Source organism: Saimiri boliviensis, chromosome X, assembly GCF_048565385.1.
Source record: "Saimiri boliviensis isolate mSaiBol1 chromosome X, mSaiBol1.pri, whole genome shotgun sequence".
Classification (NCBI taxonomy): domain Eukaryota; kingdom Metazoa; phylum Chordata; class Mammalia; order Primates; family Cebidae; genus Saimiri; species Saimiri boliviensis.
Genome location: NC_133470.1, coordinates 15,493,406 through 15,514,653, shown reverse-complemented (window position 1 = coordinate 15,514,653; position 21,248 = coordinate 15,493,406). Strand labels below are relative to the sequence as shown.

Sequence of the window (21,248 nt, the reverse complement as noted above, 5' to 3'; positions counted from 1 at the left end):
ACAGAGATGATATCTTAGCAAACCTATGCTGCTGCATAGTGATGATCACATTTTCCTAGAACTGCTTTGATTCCATCTTTTTTTTTTTTTTTTTTTTTTTTTTTTTTTTTTTTTTTTTTTTTTGAGATGAAGACTTGCTTCTTTGCCTGGGCTGAAGTGCAGTAGCACGATCTCGGCTCTCTGCAACCTCCGCCTCCCGGGTTCAAGCAATTCTGTGCCTCAGCCTCCTGAGTAGCTGGGATTACAGGCACCCACCACCACACCTGGCTAATTTTTGTATTTTAGTAGAAACAAAGTTTTACTATCTTGGCCAGGCTGGTCTTGAACTTCTGACCTCGTAATCCACCCACCGCAGCCTTCCAAAGTGCTGGGATTACAGGTGTGAGCCACTGCGTCTGGTGGCTCCATCTAGTTCAAGCTGAATTTTTCCAGAGGTCATGTCAGGCCACCAAATCTGTGGCTTCTAGCATCTACTCTTTCCTCATTTTTGAAATTGGGGCACTATTCATCTAGGAATTCATCTAGTCGTGGCAACACTGTCCAGGTACCTAGATCAGTGCTCTCCAAATCAAGTGCTCACAAGATTTACTGGGGGTAGGGGGATGCAGATTCCCAGGCTCTACTGACAATACTCAGATTCAAAAGTCCAGGGCCTTGGAATATGCATTTAAAGTGCACCCTTCCGGGAACTTTGATGTAAGCAAGCCCCACATCTCAGTTGGAGAAACACTACTTTTTTTTTGAGACGGAGTTTCGCTCTTGTTACCTAGGCTGGAGTGCAATGGCGCGATCTCGGCTCAGTGCAACCTCCGCCTCCTGGGTTCAGGCAATTCTCCTGCCTCAGCCTCCTGAGTAGCTGGGATTACAGGCACGTGCCACCATGCCCAGCTAATTTTTTCTATTTTTTAGTAGAGACGGGGTTTCACCATGTTGACCAGGATGGTCTCGATCTCTCGACCTCGTGATCCACCCGCCTCGGCCTCCCAAAGTGCCGGGATTACAGGCTTGAGCCACCGCGCCCGGCGAAACACTACTTTCTAACAGTATGCATCTCTCCCTTGGGCTTTGCTCCATCCTCATGCTATTTTTTCTATACCTTTTTATGAAGACATAAGAATTGGGGCTGGGTGCAGTGGCTGTCACTCATAATCCTGGCACTTTGGGAGGCTGAAGCAGACGGATCCTTTGAGCCCAGGAGCTTGAGACCAGCCTGGGCAACATAGGGAGACACCATCTCTATAAAAAATACAATTAGCCAGGCATGGTGGCACACACCTGTAGTCCCAACTACTCAGGAGGCTGAGGCGGGAGGATCATCCGAGCCTGGGAGGTCCAGGCTTCAGTGAACCGTGATCACACCACTGCATTCCAGCCTGGGCGACAGAGTGAGACCCTGACCCCCCCCCCCAAAAAAAAGTATATTTTTTAATTTAAAAAAGAAAACAGGGAAAAAAAAGAATTGAGCATTCGGTAGGCCATAAACACTGATTGGACTGATTGATATATTTCAATTCCAATTTTATTTTTCCACACAAAAAAAGCAATGTCTCAATGTCTCTCCAGAGGCAATTGGTTCTGTCACCCCTCAGTTAATTCACAACAAACAAAATTACACAACAAACACAATTTCATATAAAAGATTCATTAAGAACTCAAAAGCATCAAACTTGAGTATATTTCTGTTAGACTATTTGCCCCATGGGCAACTTCCTAAATATCCCTTGAATCTCTGGCACCCACATGGTGCCCTTCACATTGCAGATGTTGGATAATGCTAAATGAATGAATGAATGAATGAATATAGGACTCAATATTTCTAGGCCAGAGTCCTTTAAAAATTTAGTTGCTAAAAGTCATTATTAATCCATCATTTTGTATACAGGTGTGTGCTATTTGATTATACAAAAGCATTTTATTAAATCAGAAAGGGGTGGTACTTATACATCAATTTTTAAAAAAAGCTTTTAAATCATGATGGAAAGACGTGATTATTATTCTAAAATTTTATTATCCATTAGAAAAAAATTGGCTATTAGAATTTTTTACATTATTATCAATTTATTTTTTACCTGTTTTTCTCTCAGGTAATAGGTCACAAAAAAAAGTCAGTTCTTTTACATTCTCACCAAAATATGAGCTGGTAAAGCAAGGTACCACTTACCCCTCCCATGTACTGCCCCACCTAGACTTCCAGGAGCGAGGGAAGTGAGTTTGTAAGCAATGCATGTGCCTTTAAGGACATCTCTGACTGTAAAGCTAATAAAAATGATGGGATTTTCCATGACTTCATAAAATCTAAGCTTCTTCCATTTCCCACCCTCTGTCAGTATTAGGAAAGCTCTTAGTGCATTAAAGAAGTCTCTGAAGAAGTGATTCCCTGAGGTCTGAAAAGGATTCTCAGGCCCAAAGAGGTGGGGGGCGTCCACAGGGGTCACAAAGGCCCAAAAAGGCCCTAGTGGGTAACACAAGCCCCTGGATGGATCTTGGCAAAAAACAAAAAAAACAAAACAGCTTGAAACTTGGCAAGTGCTGCAGTCCCCTCCAATATATACCAAGGATGGTTTTAAAGGGTAAGTATGCAATAATGGATCATCACTGGCATGCACTTACAAACTGCAAAAGGAAAGACTTCCGCTAAAAGGTTTTTACTGTGTGTGTGTTGGGGGTGAGTGGGTGGAACTGATAATTTTTCAGTTTTTTTCATCCTAATCTTTCACTTCTAATGCTGAAAATACAAGGGAAGAACAAAAGACAGGCTGCAGAGACAACATGACCTCCCTCTGCCACCAAGCACCCTCCAACCACTAGCCCAGCCTCCCCGAGTTGTTCTTGCTCATTCCTAAGGTGATTTGATTTCTAAGCTCATCTCTATCCCATTCCCACACCTTGGCTCAGTCACCCTGACACGACCCCTCTCTGGCATTCTAGATGTCAGCTTCACAATTTCCCACGCTAGAATTTAGCTTTTCCTAGAGATGTTGGCTTCAGCAAGAAATTGGCTTTAGCTCTAGCCCTGATTAACTAAAACCTAGAAACCATAGCCATTCAATTGACACCAATACTCTCTACCCTCGCCCCCAACCACCACAGTGAGGGTGAAGTAGGCAGGTGTAATTCTTCCCCACTGGACTGGGCTAGCGTAGAGAACAGATGCCTCCTCAGGCTCTCCCTATTGCATTCTGCTTGGTATTCATTGCCACAGAGGTTTTATAGCCTGATATCTGTGGCCTAAATATAGTGAAGAGGCATAGGGTGAGGCAGAGGAGTCCCTGGCGGCCTGCACCAGAGAGGTCCCTTCTACTACTACATTTCCAGCAGAATACTGGAGCAATTGCTTATGTCTGGGATATTAAATGAGTAAGGGGATGTCTATAAGACTAAGCTGGTGATTCTTCCTGGGTCTCGCCAGATTAGAGGATAAGAAAAGGGAGGAGGCCGGGTACAATGGCTCACACCTGTAATCCTAGCACTTTGGGAGGCTGAGGTGGGCAGATCACGAGGTCAGGAGTTGAAGACCAGCCTGGCCAACGTGGCGAAACCCTGTGTCTACTAAAAGTACAAAAATTACCCAGGTGTGGTGGTGGGTGCTTGTAATCCCAGCTACTCAGGAAGCTGAGGCAGGAGAATCACTTGAACCCAGGAGGTAGAGGTTGCAGTGAGCCGAGATCATGCCATTGCACTCCAGCCTGGGTGACAAGAGCAAGACTCCCATCTCAAAAAAAGAAAAGAAAAGAAAATGGAGGGAATTATACTGACCACAAGAAAGTGTCTGAAACTATCTGCTGGTATATCAGACATGACTGTAATCAGGAAACAGCTTGGCCTGGTGCCAGGTTTTCCAGAGTGTATTTGTGGAAGAGTAGTTCTATGTGGTTTATGATTCTAGGACTAAGGCCAAAATAAAGGTCCCACCATCGCATAATAAGTTTAGGGTATGTAGGGTTGAAAAGGTTTCTTTATTGCAGCACTTCTCAGAGCCTTTAATGTATGAACATACACTGTGAATCTCTCAGAAAGAGCTGATCACTATTTCCCAAACAGCCTAGCAAGGAGCCCTTTTGAAGTAAGGCATCTCAAGAACTATTGTTCCTAACTGCCTAATGCTGGCCCAGTGGAGCCTTGGGTTTAGAAGTCAGACAACAGGAGTTTGAATTCTCAGCTAGTCATTAATTCCTCTGTACCTCAGTTTCCTCATAAGAAAACAGAGATAATAATGCATATCTTGCTGACTTGTACTGAGGACTTAGTGGCGGGGAAAAAACTGGCTTGAACAAAGACCAACTCTTTTTAGCTGATGAGTTAGGAGGGGGCATGCATGGGTGGGGACCCACTGTATTTGTTTAAGTCTCTTTCTTTAGAATGCTTTGTCTGGGGCCTCCCAAAGACTAAAGCCCTTGGGTACCTACAAGTTCTGGGATAACTGAGAGTCACAAAGCAATGGGCTCTTTTCCCTTGAGAGCTCTAAGATCTGAACGAATGCTATACCAGCAATCATAATGGTAGCTAAAATCACTACTATTGATTAAGGGACTACTATTTACCCAGCACAGCGGGTGCTTTATATTTCTATTATTTCAGTTCACTCTCACAGCAAACTTTCAAGGTGGTATTGTCATCTCCATGTTACAGATGAACAAAATTGAGACTCAGGAGGTAAATACCATACTCCCTGGCATAGCTGCTTAGTGGCAGAACTGAAGACTCGCTCTGTTTAATCATTAAAGAACAAAAATGTCTTCCCACTAAAAGACTATGCTTTGGTTTCAGGATCTAATCTGACCACTTTGCATAATAACTAAATCACTAAAGAGAATTTTGGACACTGTAAGGAATTCTGTTTCCAGTCTCACAGATAGCTGGAAACCTCTAAGGTGCCAAGGAGCCAAGGGAGCTAAAGGAAGATTTCTAAATATGAAGGAATGCAGTAGAGTTTGGAGAACACTCCCTGAAGGGACCTAGAAGGGTTTCTGGAAGAATCCCTTCCCTCATTTTCTAGCTCTCAACCCAAGTGACCATGGAGTTTTTCCAAATATCAAGTTCATTTGAAATAGGCCACAAACCTTCAGATTGCCAAGTCATCTGTACATCTTCTTCAACTGATGGCAATTGATTTACAACCAGCATCTCTGAGAACAATCATTCCGAGAAATTGCAAAGCAGTAAGATATACTCCAACGAATACACATTCCCTGTTCCATTGCCACACAATATATGTTTATGATGTAGACTTCTGCTTGCCCCAAATCCCTAAGAAAAAACAAACATATTACCTGTTTCTTCCGTTTGGCCAATGCAGAGGTTTTTTTTCTCACCCCGGGTGTTTCAAAAGAAATGAAGACGAGAAAGAAAACTTCTTTATGGTGGAACGTAGAGGTCTAAAAGAAAAGAGGTACAATTTCAGCTCTCTCTGAAGCACCCCCCAACACACACACACCCCCCACTCTGCAGAGAGATCTCTTGCTTAAACAAACAAACAAACGTATATACACACTCATACAAAAATAAATAATTAGAACAGGGCCAGGCTGCTCTGCCTTTCAGCCTGGAAGGCAAGCCCAGAGCCAGGAATCTAGGATTCAGTGCGCTGGCTGTGAGTGCAGCTCTCTGCCCCAGCCCTGCTCTGTTACTGGCCTGAAGATGAGCTCAAGTAGTGGGCTGCAAAGTCAGCGGCCACGTGACTGCTTCCAAAGGGACCAGGCTCTGTATGGGCAGGACCAGGCTACTGTTTGCATGAATAATCTGCCATCCGTACAAAATAGAAAAGAGAATTTCAGTAAAGAAGAGCAGAAAAGCACTGTTTTTTTTTTCTTTTTTTGAGACAGAGTCTTGCTCTGTCACTAGGCACCAGGCTGGAGTGCAGTGGCGCAATCTTGGCTCCCAGTTTCAAGCAATTCTCCTGCCTCAGCCTCCTGAGTAGCTGGGACTACAGGCATGCGCCACCACGCCCAGCTAATTTTTGTATTTTAGTAGAGACGGGGTTTCACCATGTTGGCCAGGATGGTCTCAATCTCTTGACCTCGTGATCTACCCACCTTGGCCTTCCAAAGTGCTAGGATTACAGGCGTGAGCCACCACCCCCAGCCCAGAAAAGCATTCTTTAGGTAAACTGAGGATAATTTTCAGAAAACGTTACAGTGGCGTGGTACAATTAAGAGAAGGAACTGGAAAAACTAAACATTCTTGCTTGGTTCTAGAAAGGTGTGGGTTTAAGGGAGCAGCCACTGGGTCTTAAGACATACTCTACCAGCTGTTCAATAGCTCCTTGTGGGAGGACCTATCTGTGAAGGGAGAATCACCTCCCTTCTGCAGCAGAGAGGGGAAGGAAAGTTGGCCTATAATGCTGCTGGGTTTGGGAGAGGAGGAAGACATACTTGAAAATTCAAAGTGCCCCGGCAGTAATGAACACCAGCAGCCACAGTTCTGCTATGTTCGAGGCAATCTAGCGGTGGTCTTGTTCCCAGAGGCTCATGCTGACCGCAGCTGCACCGCCAGCACTTTCCCTAGCAAACTCCTCCTAGCTGGTGACACAGCATCCACGTTTTCAAGCTTACTGGTCTTAGGTTTCACCAGCTAAAATTTACAGGACTCTAGCCATAACCATTTCATAACCCCACCCAAGCTGCTCTTTAGCAAGATTCCTTTCTGCAATTGAGAGCCACAGGAGATCTAGTAAAGTGGTTACCTAGTTTGCCATTTAATCGGATGGAGTCACTTGAAAAATAACCGGTGAGGTGGCTCTGGGCTTCTGCCCTCCTATTAGTATATTAAACATCACCAGAGGGCCTCATTATGAGGCAATACAACCATTCAGGTTTCCACGGTGGGGACGCCAAGAGTAGGACCTGATGAGGCTGCCACACAAATTGTAAAATGATAGCATAATTACTGAGGCTTCGAAAAAACAGTGGACAATGTAGCTATACAGCTGGCTCTCCCAGCCAAATGCCTATTCAATCCTCAGCCATTAAATGATGGCTATGTCTAGATACAGTTATTCCAATGTCACCTCCTCTGTGTGAGGCCTTTCCTGAATCACCAATGGGGAATTAGTCACTCTGTCTTCTGGCTCTCAAAGCCATATGTGTGTCCAATTATAGAGCTGCTCAATGTGTGATATAATTTGCCCTTTATACATGTGAAATCCTAAAGGGAAAGGATCTATTTCATTCCTGTTGGCATCCCCAGTTGTGTGGTGTTTTTTCTCTTTTTCTTTTTTTTTTTTTTTTTTTGAGACACAGTCTCCCTCTGTTGCCCAGGCTGGAGTGCAGTGACACGATCTGGGCTCACTGCAACCTCTACCTCCCAGGTTCAAGCGATTCTCCTGTCTCAGCCTCCCAAGTAGCTGGGATTACAGGCATACACCAGCACACTTGGCTAATTTTTGTATTTTTAGTAGAGACGGGATTTCACCATGTTGGCCAGGCTGGTCTCAAACTCCTGGCCTCGGGTGATCCGCCTTGGCCTCCTAAAGTGCTGGGATTACAGGCATGAAGCACTGCACCTGGTCACATCCTCAGTTTTAAACCTACTCGTTACTGAATGCAAAAGAGGTACTCACCAAATATTTGTTTAACCACAGAAAGAAAGGAAAGCAGAGAAAAAGCTCATGATTTAGGTGGTTATTTTAATGGCCAGCCCCTGGACCATGAATTGGATTGGCTGTGCCCTTTATGTGATTTGTTGAAAACTTAGAATTTGCTTTAAATCAACAACTTCACTGTATTTTTCTATTGTACAAAGAACACTGAAATGTTACTTTGAGCACCACAGGGGTCTTACAGTCAGCCTCCGATTGTTAAATGAACCAAATTGATGTAAGTGAATAAATCACCATAATGATAACATCTATCAAGTACTGACCATGTTCTAGGCACTTTTAAATTTGACATATGTTAACCTTATTTCATCCACACCCCATCCTCTGAGGTATATACTATTATGATCCCTCTTCACCCATTAGGAACTGTAGCCTAGAGTCAAACAGCTGGAGTACAGTGGCTCAATCATGGCTTACTGCAGCCTTGATCTTGCAAGCTCAAGTGATCCTCCTGCCTCAGCCTCCTGAGAAGCTGGGACAACAGACATGTCCCACCATACCTGGCTATTTTTTTTTTTTTAATAGAGATGAGGTCTTGCTATGTTGCCCAGGCTGGTCTCCAGCTCATCAGCTCAAGCAATCCTCCCCACTCAGCCTCCCAAAGGGCTAGCATTACAGGTGTGAGCCACCACCCCCAGCCTTTTTGAACTTTGTTGATCATGGACCCCTCACAGTAAGTTTTGTGAGAATGGACCAGGCATATTTATTTATTTACAGCTAATACTGCCAAACTGATCTATTTCGTACATGATCAAATATACATGGAAATAGAAAAGTTAACAAGACTAAGAAAATAGATAAAAATGTGAGTTCTGATGTTTTGCTTTCTGATCTCCAGCAGATCTCTGTGTATCTGCTGTGGGGCAGCAACCCCAGTTTTGGAGACTACTGAGGGTTAGGAAGTGGTGATTGGGTGTGATTGCTTGCCAGTGGCCCCAGCATCAGGAGGATAACTCAGAGCCAGAGGAAAGAGGAGGGAAGGGGGCTTCCAGAGCTATGCATTTGCTATAGTACTTAAGTAGGGTGTGAAATGGGAGAGGGGAACTAGAAATCAAAATGAACTTCTTTCCTTGTGATAATGCTGCAATAACATAAAGAAAGGCGCCCAGATGTTAAGATTGAAAAATGGCTGCCCTCTCCACCTCATCAGGCTGGACTTAATCTCTCTTGATTGCCTTCCCTTCCTTTCTCACTTCCCCACTGCCCTACTTCCTTTCTCCCTGCCTTCCAGATAAACTTCTTGCTCTCAAATGTTTAGCTCAGGCTCTTCTTCTGAGACATCCCAACCCACGACATTTAGCTAGTCCATGGCAATAGCAAACTATGGAAAGACAGAGGGGAATGGAGAAGCCTGGCTACCTCTCAAGGGAGAGAGATGGCATTGCAGGCAAGTCTCTCCTATTTTACAAGCTTCCTGGAGCCAGCCACAGTTCCAATTTCTGCAGAGGCAAAGTAGTTCTAATGGGTAGCTCCCATAATGGATCATGACACACCCTGAGGAGTATGCTAGAATCGAGGCAAAGTAGCCGGACTGGAGAGGAGACTAAGAAAACAGCGGCATGTGCAGATCTGTTTGGTGGTAGGTACATAAGGTGTCTGCTTGTGGCTCCTGATACCTCAGTGCCCCATAGCACCAAAGTGAGAAAGCTCAGACAGGGCTGGCCTCCCAGCTCTGGTGGCTCTGATTTATCCTCCTGATGCTGGGGCCACTGGCAAGCAATCACACCCAATCACCACTTCCTAACCCTCAGTAGTCTCCAAAACTGGGGTAGCTGCCCCACAGCAGATACACAGAGATCTGCTAGAGATCAGAAAGCAAAATATCAGAACTCACATTTTTATCTATTTTCTTAGTCTTGTTAACTTTTCTATTTCCATGTATATTTGATCATGTACGAAACAGATCAGTTTGGTAGTATTAGCTGTAAATAAATAAATATGCCTGGTCCATTCTCACAAAACTTACTGTGAGGGCTCCATGATCAACAAAGTTCAAAAAGGCTGGGGGTGGTGGCTCACACCTGTAATGCTAGCCCTTTGGGAGGCTGAGTGGGGAGGATTGCTTGAGCTGATGAGCTGGAGACCAGCCTGGGCAACATAGCAAGACCTCATCTCAAAAAAAAAAAAAAAAAAATAGCCAGGTATGGTGGGACATGTCTGTTGTCCCAGCTACTCAGGAGGCTGAGGCAGGAGGATCACTTGAGCTTGCAAGATCAAGGCTGCAGTAAGCCATGATTGAGCCACTGTACTCCAGCCTGGGCAACAAAGCAAGACCTTGTCTCAAAAAAAAAAAAAAAAAAAAAAAAAATCAAGGGACTCAAATTCAAAGGGCCAGCTCCTTCATGAAGAAAAGAAAGGAATACCAAGTAATTTTTCACTTAAATAGAGAAAGGATCAAGCATATTTTCAAGGGTGAGGTCTCGGTACTGAAAAATCACATTAAGTAGGAGAAAAGAGAGGCCGGATCTGACAAGTCATTAGGAAGTCATTAAAAGAAATTAAAAGTGGGTCAGGAGTCACCATCAGATGGAAGAAATTTATAAAGGTCAGTGCTTGCCAGATGTGTCTGTTGGGGTCACCTGGTGAGCAGCCACAATGACAGGCTGAAATACCTGTTATGTTTTAAGGCATGGAAGTTCAGCTTTCAAAAGACTCCATCTTAGATACAAAAGTTGAGCGTTCCTTGGTCATGATTTAATAAATAGATTAATATATCTCAGAATTTTAATTCAGACCACTGCTTAATCCAACCCTAATTTGGTCCTCGATAGCTTGAGTTTAAAGAAATTCCTTAAATTAACCCTGAATGTTCATAAACCAAATCAAAAAGCTTCACAGAAGGTTCTGGTCTAGGTAAGATGGAAAAAGGACATTCTACCCACTCTACTCTTTCTCTCCCACGGGACAAAGCTGTAAAACCTGGGCGGAATCCATGGAGCAGCTATTTGAGGACTATGGCAGACAGACTCTAAGCTGTCCCCAGTAATCCCTTCCTCCTGGTAAATTCACACCCTTGTGTCATCCCTCCTCTTCAGCATAAGCTGGTTCCAGCAACTTGCTTCTAATCAATTAAATATGGCAACAGTATTGGGATGTCACTTCTATGACTAGGTTATAAAAGATTATGACTTTCTGTCTTACTAACAGACCCTATTGGCTTCACAGCTTGCATGCTTTCAATGAAGTAAGCTGCCATGTGGGAGAAGTCCATGTGGCAAAGGACTGGGGTAAGTCTCTGGCCAAAAGCCAGCAAGGAACTCAGGCCCTCCATCAAACAGACCATGAGGAACTGACTCTTGCCAACAACCATATGGGCTTGGAAGTAGACCCCTCCCCAGTCAAGCCTTCAGATGACAGCAGCCCAGTCAACACATTGCGTGCAGCAGCTCACAACAGATGCTGAAGTAGAGGGCCAAGTAAAGCCACACCCGGGTTTCTGCACCACAGAAACTGTAAGATCATAAACATGTGTTGTTTTAAGCCACTAGGTTTTTCTTGGTAATCTGTTCCACTGTAACAAACAAGTAACATGAAGACTCTGAAAAGCAGATAACAGAAGACAGATGAAGGAAACGGATCAAAGTTGGAAGTACCACTGAACTGGCAGTGAATTTACCTTTTGTGTACAGCAGTTCCTCCAGACCAGATTCAAGGAAGCAGAAATTAAAATTAAAACCACCATGAGATACCACTATATGTCTATGAATATGGCTAAATTCGGGTGGGGGCGTTGAGACAGTATCTCACTCTGTCACCAGGCTGGAACACAGTGACACAATCACAGCTCAATGCAACTTCGACTTCCTGGGCTCAAGTGATCCTCCCACCTCAGCCTCCCAAGTAGCTGGGATTACAGGCACGTGCCACCATGCCTAGCTAATTTTTATATTTTTTGTAGGGAACAGGGTTTTGCCATGTTGCCCATATTGGTCTCTAGCTATCTGCCTCTGGTCTCTAGCTATCCACCTGCTTTAGCCTCCCAAAGTATTCGTATTATAGGCATGAGCCACCGTGCCCAGCTAAATTTTTTTCAATACAATATCCAGTGCTAGCTAGAATGTGGAGCATCTCGAACTCTAACATTGTGCTGACAGGAATGCAAAGTGGCACAGCCACTCTGAACAAGAGTTTGGTAGTTTCTTATAAAGTTGAACATGTACCTACCATATGACAGCAATCCTGCTCCTGGGTAGTTATTCTAGAGAAATAAAATTTTCTATTCATGCAAAAACGTGTATACAGGTTCATAAGGTCAAACACTGAAAACAGCTTAAATGTCCTTCAATGAGTGAATGGATATACAAACTGTGGGACATCCATACAATGAAACGCTACTTAGGAATAAAAATGAATGAAGCTAATACACACAACCTGGATGGGTCTCAAAGGCATTACTGAGTGGAAGAAGCCAGGCTGAAAGAGATACAGACAGTTATGTGGCATTCTCAAAAAGACAAAACTATAGTGACAGAGAACTGATCAGTGGTTACCAGGGGTTTTATGGTTGAGGGAGGGGAGTGACTACAAAGGGCCAGCAAAAGGGAGTTTTGAGGGGCAGGTTCTATATCCTGATGATGATGGTGGTCATGCTAATCTATCCATGTGTTAAAATTCACAGAACTGGCTGAGCATGGTGGCTCACGCCTGTAATCTCTTTGTAAGCACTTGGGGGGGCCAAGGCAGGTGGATTACCTGAGGTCAGGAGTCTGAGACCAGCCTGACCAAAATGTGAAACCCCGTCTCTACTAAAAATACAAAAAATTAGGCGGGCATGGTGGCAGGCGCCTGTAATCCCAGCTACTCAGGAGGCTGAGGCAGGAGAATCCCTTGAGCCCAGGAGATGGATGTTGCAGTGACCTAAGGTTGTGCCATTGCACTCTAGCCTGGGCAATAGAACAAGACTCTGTCCCCATCCCCCCAAAACATTCACAGAACTGTACTTTAGGTTGGTGCAAAAGTAACTGCGGTTTTTGCAGAGATATGCCCATGTACTACTGCAGTCCAGAAAGAAATGAGCTCGACCTGGAAACGCCAGGAAATGTTTCATAGGGCATAAAAGATGCAGAAAGACATTCCAGGGAATATGGGAGCTTGTTATACTTGAGGTTGGGGGATAGAGGGAGTACAGAGCGAAGGTTGGGAACGTTAACCTGGGGGAGGTAGGCTGGTGCCAACTGTGTGTTCTTATAAATTACAGCAAAGAATCTGGACTTCGATCTATCAGTCAGGGATTGTCCTTTCAAATGCTTAATGGGCTGGAGCAGATAATACAAATGACTAAAGGAGCCTGGGTGGAAACCATGAGACGCTGTAACAAGTTTTTGTCTAAATGAGGTAGCTGCTACTTACTGGTAGCTCCATCTTCGGCTGCTATCCAGAAATTGCAGCCCAGTGTTGCCTGATGCAATTTTCCAAGAGAAGCTGAAGATAGTTCTATGTTCGATCTCCTTATCTTTAAATGTTAGCATGAGTCTTTTTCAGTAAACTTAAGAAGCCACTGATTACAGGGTGCACTGCTGTTTTATGTACCAATAAGAGAGAACACCACCACTGATCAAACTCTGACATTCTGTCCATTTCAAGACACATCCCAGTATCAGAGCTGATAAAATGTGAAAAAAACACGCATCTTAGAATCAACAAAATACAGCCATTCTCATTTTCTCAACACACCATATAGACTGCGTGGATTCTGCCTAAAGCTGCCAAATTGCAAACTCTTAGTTTAAGTCAAGGGGAGAGCCTGAGGGTAAGCTGATTAGATTCAAGCTGCAAGAAGATCACTCTAGGGATCGGATGGTGATGAATGGGGAAAAGCAGGTAACAGAAAGACCAATGATGAGACTCCTGCAATAATCCAGGTGATACATGGTAAGGGCTGAATTAAAGTCATGGCAACAGGGATGAAGAGGAGGGAAGAGTCAAATGTAAAAGGTTTATGTAACAAACCCTACAGGTCGCAGACTGCGCGTGGAGAGTGAGAGAGACAGAGACATCAAGGAGGATTCCAAGGTTTTTGGTTTGGAAGAATAAATGGATTCAACATTTATTCAACAATATTGACAGGGTGTCTACCATGAGCCAGGCACTATGCTAGGCGCTGTGGTTACAAGGGTGAACAAGATAGACATGGTCTCTGCCTTCTTGTAATTTACAGTCTAGGAGATGATGCTATTCATTGCAATAGGGTATTAAAGGGTACAAGAGTCAGACATCAAGCGGGACAAGTGAGTTTATGGTGGAGAAAAATTGTAAGTTCAGTTAGTGGTGTGCTAAATTTGAGTACTTGGGAGACCTCACTGTTGAAATATCCCATAGGCAGTAACAGCCTGGGTTCGGAACTCAGGAAATAAATCTGGGACTGGAGAGTCAGATTAAAGAGGTCATCAGGTTGCTGACAATAGCTGAAGTGATTACAGAAGATAAAATAGCCAGGGAGAGCTTGTAGAGTAAGGCTCTAGAGGCAAAAGCAGAACACTGGGGAATAGAGACATTAAAGAGAATGAAAAGATGAAGGAGTCAACAAGGAGGCTAACAAAGAAGCAACCTGGAAAGTAAGAGGCCAAGGACTGAGGGCTATCTGTAAAGCAATGGAGACTACCATATAGTCTGCCTAGACCTGCACCTACAATTACTGCCTAGAAGCAATTTGCCTTGGCCATGTACAGTTCAGACTGTCAGAGTTATGGATGTTTTGCATGAATTCCAAATAGGCTTATCAGAACTGCTTCTAATTTAGAAAGCTAGGATATTTTTAAATATTGCCACAATCTGTTCCTTTATCTTGTATGTGCTTGTGTTTTGCATGTATCTCAGATTGACATCTAGCACGAGTCAATGTAAAGCAATGGTAATTCCTTATTTTTCCTTCTTTTTCTTCTGCAGGAGCTATGATCTGCCATTCCAAGAACAAAAGTAAAACAAAGAATACACATTTATGCAACTACCTCTCACATCAAAGCACTGGGAATTGAGCAAAACTGATCTAGGCAGAGAATGCAGTCACACTGCAAGACCATCATGAGGTTCTCTGTCCAGAGCTCTGGAACCGGTGAGCCTGAAATGTGGTAAGATACTCTGATCCTTTGGACTTATCCAGAAAGTCCCTCAGACATCTTCATTTTATAGGAGAGAAACCAGGCCCAGAGAAGTTAGGTGGCCTCCCCAAAGTCACAGTCCTGTGACTCAGTACTTTGATATACTTTTTCCAGTATATTAAGGTGACCCAATTCCACCCTATACATATCTATTAAAGCATAACAAACTTTGTACATAAAACATAAAGACCACAAGAGTTGGGCTAAACAACTAAACAGAGGCAACAGGTTAACTTTCAATCACTGTCCCGTGCCTACCCAGATCACATTCAATCCGTCTGGTCCACTAAGTGCTCTTACCTTTCCCACGAGGTTTGATTAGATCCACACAGGTTCGAGAGAGGCAGACTCCTGGATCTTCATTTGTTGGTTGCTGACTCTTTCAGCCTGACCGGCAGGCTCAGGACACAACCTTCATCACACAGGTCTTACTGAAGATGGCTGCCCAGTCTCATCTGGAGTCAACAGGTAGATTCTAGAATGATTACTAGGTTGCCTTGGTGACCCCACAATGGATGATGCAGATATGACAACACCTGCCAATGGAATGTGGACAAGATGACCTCGATGAGGGGACTACTTCTTGCTTATTGAAAGGCACATTCCAGTTTTTTGCCACCATTGCCTCCCTGTCAACCATTTTTGTGTTCATGAACACAGTAAACAAAGAAAAGTTTGTTTCTTGGAGGAATGTTGATAAAACAAGGCCTGGGCCAGGTGCGGTGGCTCATGCCTGTAATCCCAGTACTTTGGGAGGTCAAGGCAGGCGGATCACCTGAGGTCAGGAGTTCGAGACCAGCCTGGCCAACATAGTGAAACCCGGTCTCTACTAAAAATACAAAAATTAGCCAGGCATGGTGGTGGGCACCTGTAATCCCAGCTACTCAGGAGGCTGAGGCTGGAGAATCACTTGAACCTGGGAGACGGCGGTTGCAGTGAGCTGAGATCGTGCCACTGCACTCCAGTCTGGGCGACAGAGTAAGACACTGTCCCCCCCCCCCCACCAAAAAAAAAGAAAAGAAAAAGAAAAAACAAGGCCTAGAAAATATCCAGGGCTTTATTTTCAAAACCCTCACTATTACTGCCTCAGATGACTAAGAGTTTACGGAGAAGCCTCCGGAAAAAACTTGTAGAACATTTTCTTTTGTGAACTTACTCCTGGCTTGGTTTCATTCACATATTCATTAACTAAATATTTGTTGAGTATCTATTATGTGTGAGGTACTGTTCTGCACCCTGGGGATATGCCAATTAGCAAAACTGATAAGGTCTCTTCCCTCCTAAAGCTTATAGCCTAGTAGGAGATGTAAATATTAATTAAATCATAAAAAATAAATGTGAAATTGCAAAGGAAAGGAATTCATTTTATGGGAGGAAGTTGGGAGGTCGAGCAAAGGCTTCTCTGAGGAAGTCATCTGTGACCTGACAGCAGAAGGTGGAACATGGATTAATCAGGTGAAGGTGATGATAAAGGATGGAGTCAAACAAACACTTGAGCTAAGGCTTGTGACCTGGAGTAGCTAACTGGAGGCTAGGATTTGGGGACTTTCAAAGGAGAATCCAGAGTTCAATATAGGTCGAATTTACTAAAGCCGAAGCTCTTATTTTCACCAACATTCAAAGAGTGCACAATCTGTCAGTCTTACAACTCACTTGTGTAAAACTCTAAAACAGCACTTCTCAAACTTGAATGTACTTACAAGTCACCTAGCGATCTCGTCAAAACCCAGATTCCTGGGCCCAATTCCTAGAGGCTCTGATTCAGTAGGTCTGGGGTGAGGCTGTGAAGCTACATTTCTAATAAGCTCCTAGATGACCATAAAGCATACTTTGAGTGGCACTGCTCTATAACACAGTACTGTTTTTTATTTTTTATTTGTTTGAGACAGGGTCTCACTCTATCAAGAGTGAGCTATGATCGTGCCCAAGCTGGAGCGCAGTGGCATGATCATAGCTCACTGCAGCCTCCACCTCCAGGGCTCAAGTAATCCTCCTTGCTCAGCCTCCCAGTTAGCTGGGACTACAGGTATCCTCCACCACACTCAGCTAATTTTTTATTTTCTATGGAGACGGTGTTTCACCATCTACCCCAGGCTGGTCTCAAATTACTGGGCTCCCAAAGCTCTGGAATTACAGGTGCAAGCCACCACACTTACGTCTTATTCCTTTTTAGGCCCCCCAACCATTGGAATGGACTTCTTCCTAGGCCAGGGCACTTTAAATTTTAACCTAAAAGACGGGTTCAGGCCATGATGAGAAACAGGAGTCGGACATGCCTCATTCTACCTCCCCAGCATTAATAGCAACACAGACCTTAGGTCTGACAAGAAACATTTACAGGGCTGGGAGCGGTGGCTTACGCCTGTAATCCCAGTGCTTTGGGAGGCCAAGGCGAACAGATCACGAGGTGAGGAGTTCGAGACCAGCCCGACCAATATGGTGTAACCTCGTCTCTACTAAAAATACAAAAAATAGCCAGGTGTGGTGGCAGGTACCTGTAATCCTAGCTACTCAGAAGGCTGAGGCAGGAAAATTGCTTGAACCCAGGAGGCAGAGGTTGCAGTGAGCTGAGATTGTGCCACTGAACTCCAGCCTGGGCGACAGAGCAAGAATCCATCTAAAAAAAAGAAAAAAAGAAAGAAAGAAAAGAAACATTTACAGTCTATTCTCTCTGAAGCCTGCTACCTGAAGGCTTCATCTGCACAATAAGAACTTTGGTCTCCACAGTCCCTTAACCCAGACATTTCCTTTCTATTGATCCCAGGTCTTTGGATAAACTCAACCAATTGTTAACTAGAACATTTTTAAATCTACCTATAACCCAGAAGCCACTCCTCCTCCTCCTACTTGATTCAAGTTGTCCCGCCTTTCCGGACTGAACCAGTATATTTCGTTCTTTTTTTTGGAGACGGAGTTTCGCTCTTGTTGCCCAGGCTGGAGTGCAATGGTGCAATCTCAGCTCACCAAAAATTCTGCTTCCTTGGTTCCAGTGATTCTCCTGCCTCAGCCTCCCAAGTAGCTGGGATTACAGGAATGTACCACCATATCTGGCTAATTTTGTGTTTTTTTAGTAGAGACAGGGTTTCTCCATGTTGGTCAAGCTGGTCTCGAACTCCTGACCTCAGGTGATCTGCCTGCCTTGGCCTTCCAAAGTGCTGGGATTACAGGCGTGAGCCACTGTGCCCAGTGAACCAATGTATTTCTTAAATGTATTTGATTGTGGTCTCATGCCTCCCTAAAATGTTTTAATTCTACAATGTTCTTGCAATTTTTATGGTTTACTCAGTAGTAACACCAAAACAGAGGAATGTTGTGATACGTAAATAAAGTAATGCCAAAAGCTAAAGATTTCAAAGAATGAGAGAAATAATAGTTATAAGCAAACTGAGGTGCCAGTAATGTAGTAAAACTTCTAATTTATCCCAGTGCAGTGGGCTGTCATTCTTAGTGACAAGTTCAATTTATGAAATCGTTTTAAAGAAAAGTAACAAAGTAATCTGATGTAACTAATGACAAGAAGTGTCTATATGTTTAATGACTCTTTAACAGGTCAATAAGAGCTATCTATAACTAACACTTTCATTTTCTGACGGAGCTCTGGGTTTTACATGATGTGAGAGAAAAACCACCTCCCTTTCCAGGTCTCCGTTCCTTCTGTCACAGTTCCCACTGATGTACCACATTCCTGCTGGCAGGCTACGTGAAAACAAGCAGGTGAGAGGGCCAAGATTTCTCTTTTTCATAGAGAAATGGTTTTCCTGAGAAGGTTATGAAGTTCATACAGGGCCTAGAGTGAAATATTGTCATTTTAAAAAACTAGACATGAACTCCTCTGTGCAGAGAAGAGTAGGAAGATGAAGAAAGGGAAATAGGAGTAAGTTTTTATAATTTTGAGGGAATATCAGCTCTGCCACTTTCAACCTGAGGAACTCAGGCAACTTACATAACTTCTCTTAAACCTGAGTTTCCTCATTTTAAAAATGAGAATAGGCCGGGTGCAGTGACTCACGCCTGTAATCCCAGCTCTTTTGGAGGCCAAGGCAGGCTGATCACTTGAGGCCAGGAGTTCAAGACCAACCTGGACAACATGGTAAAACCCCATCTCTACTAAAAATACAAAAATTAGCAGGGTGCGGTGGTGTGTGCCTGCAGTCTCAGCTACTCCGGAGGCTAAGGCACAAGAATTGCTTGAACCTGGGAGGCAGAGGTTGTAATGAGCTGAGATCATGCCACTGTACTCCAGCCTGGGCAACAGAGTGAAACTCTGTCTCAAAAAAAAAAAAGAAAGAGAATACTATTTAAAGGGAATAATTTAAGTGGCAATCTCTTTGTAAACTATAAAGTGCTAAACAAATATTAGTTGGCATTTCTAGGAGAAGCCTGCATTTCCTGAGTGGATATACATCCTAGAGAAGAAATGTGGTCTTCCCAGTGGGTCAGGATATGTCCAGGAACATAACAGAATTAGGTTCTAGGAGCTTGCTTGGGTTCAAGTTCTTGCCCCACCACTTAACAGCTCTATGTGAGCCTGGGCAAATTACATAACCTCTCTGTGCCTGTTGCTTCAACTATAAAACAGGCTAGTGATAGCACTGATCACACTGGGTTGATGTAACGAATGAATGGGTTAATACACATTGTAGCAGCCACTGATCATTACTGTCCATTCTCCCCCTCTTCCTAATAAAACCCCAGTTTTGTTCTAGGTGGCAGTGTTCAGCCAACAAAACTTGATTTGCTAGGCTCCCTTGCAGCTAAGGGTAGTCATGTGACACAGCTCTAGCCTTTGAGATATAAGCAGAAATCTACAGGCTGAGGCTTCCAGAAAAGCTATTTTTCTGATACAAAAAGAAAAGACTCAGCTGGCACAAGCCTCTTCTCTTTGTCCTTCCCCCCATTTGCCTGGAACCAGGATACAATGCCTGAAGGAGGAGCAGCCACCTTGTACACACTAGGAAGAAAGCCTCACATTGAGAATACCAAAATAATGATGCAGGAGGATGGAGGGACCAGCTTGAGACCTCGATGACAATGTGACACTGTGTATCTCCTGGCTTTGTATCATGTGGGACGAAAACCAACCACTCTGTGTTAAGCCCCTGCTTCCATTTACCTTATTCCAGGCAGCCAAACACATTCTCTAAGCAATGCAACTGTAAAGCAGTTTGGTGCCTGGCTCAGAGTATTCAGTAAATGTTAGCTATTGTTATTATCATCAGGCCAGCATTCTGTTCCCTAACCAGGTGGCTAGCAAATAGTCCCCTAACTGCCTTGTAATAGAAGCACAATTTTCCTTTTTGAAATCAACCCCGCTCCCTGTTTTTACCATGTGGTTTGTGTGGGATTGATGCAGCCCCCAACTCTAAGTGTGGGCCCCGGCTGACTTAAGCCAATTACCAGAGCCCACTCCCCAAGCCACAGCAACTTTCCAGGAACAAGCACATAACTCAGGCCTAAGACAGCACATTCTCTTCTCCTGGCAAAAAAGAGTGTTTGGGGTGGGCACACAGCTAAAGAAAGATAATATGAGGGAATCTTGGGGTACCTGGAGAGAGTGCTGGGACAGACTCACTCATCTGTCCCTAGTGTGGTGGTCTGAGCAAGGCGTCACTATGAGAAGAGCCAGTCCAGGAGTCCAGGGGGTAAAAGTGATACATGGAGAAGGGCCAACCAAGAGAAGGGTACGGAAATGAGCGCAAGCCCTCCATCCTAAGTCTCTGGATCAAATCTTACCTTTGGAATTTTCAAAGCAGATTCGTTGGAAACTGGTTTTGCTAACTCAGTTTGGGTTGGATCTTCTGCCACAGGCAACCACAACATTCTTTCTGATACTGTTAGATGAAAAAAAAAATAATTTTTCTGTAAGGACTACATGCCTGCAGAACTTTCCAAATCCTGCTGTAGTATGCCTATTCAATAAAATCTATAGTCCGGCACAATGTAAGTTCACATCGAAATCACCTTTCTAAAAGAAAAAATGACAAGAAGATCCACAATCAATTTGCAATTGTGTGAATTCATTTAAATTTCTCTTCCAAAAGAAAAAAAAAAGTCAGCAGTTGAAAGTGTTTGGTTTTTGTTCTTTTTGTAAACATGTCCAGGAGAGGTCAATTAATAAATGTGTATTCAGGCTTTAGAACGCTGAGCCCAGAGGCAGACACTGGAAATGTATGACTAATATTGAAATAATATTCACAGACAGTTGTCATGGCAGCCTGCTCCTTCTGCACAAAATAGAACCCACTGCATCTTAACAGGATTTAGCAGAGGAAAACTGCTAGCCTGCAGATAGCCTCTAAATGAGTAAAACTAGCTACTAATTGGTTTTGCTTTCATTATTGTAGATGGCCTTCAGATTCTACCCTAATTGTATCTAAAAGATCTCCAATTCTTGAAATCACTAGTAAAAATACACAATATGATTGGAGTTTAATACCTGCACCACTCTTGAAATCTTTCTCTCAGACTGTGGAGAACAGCTTAGAGGCAAGTCTTCATTGTGTGCCCAGCTGAATCCACGTGGAAACCTAAATCAGACAGTAAGTGCTGTGGAA

General features: G+C 43.8%; 1 protein-coding gene across 1 annotated transcript in view; it reads right to left on the bottom strand.

Annotated features, from left to right (window-relative positions):
• Positions 1-15,216, bottom strand: part of PPEF1 (protein phosphatase with EF-hand domain 1) — a 145,924-nt gene extending 130,708 nt beyond the window's left edge. The window contains exons 1-2 of the mRNA XM_074391743.1: positions 14,995-15,216; positions 5,271-5,375 (exon numbers count right to left, since the gene is read on the bottom strand). The gene's annotated coding sequence lies outside the window, so the exon portion shown is untranslated. The remainder of the gene's footprint in view (positions 1-5,270; positions 5,376-14,994) is intronic.
• Between the last annotated feature and the right edge of the window lie 6,032 nt (positions 15,217-21,248).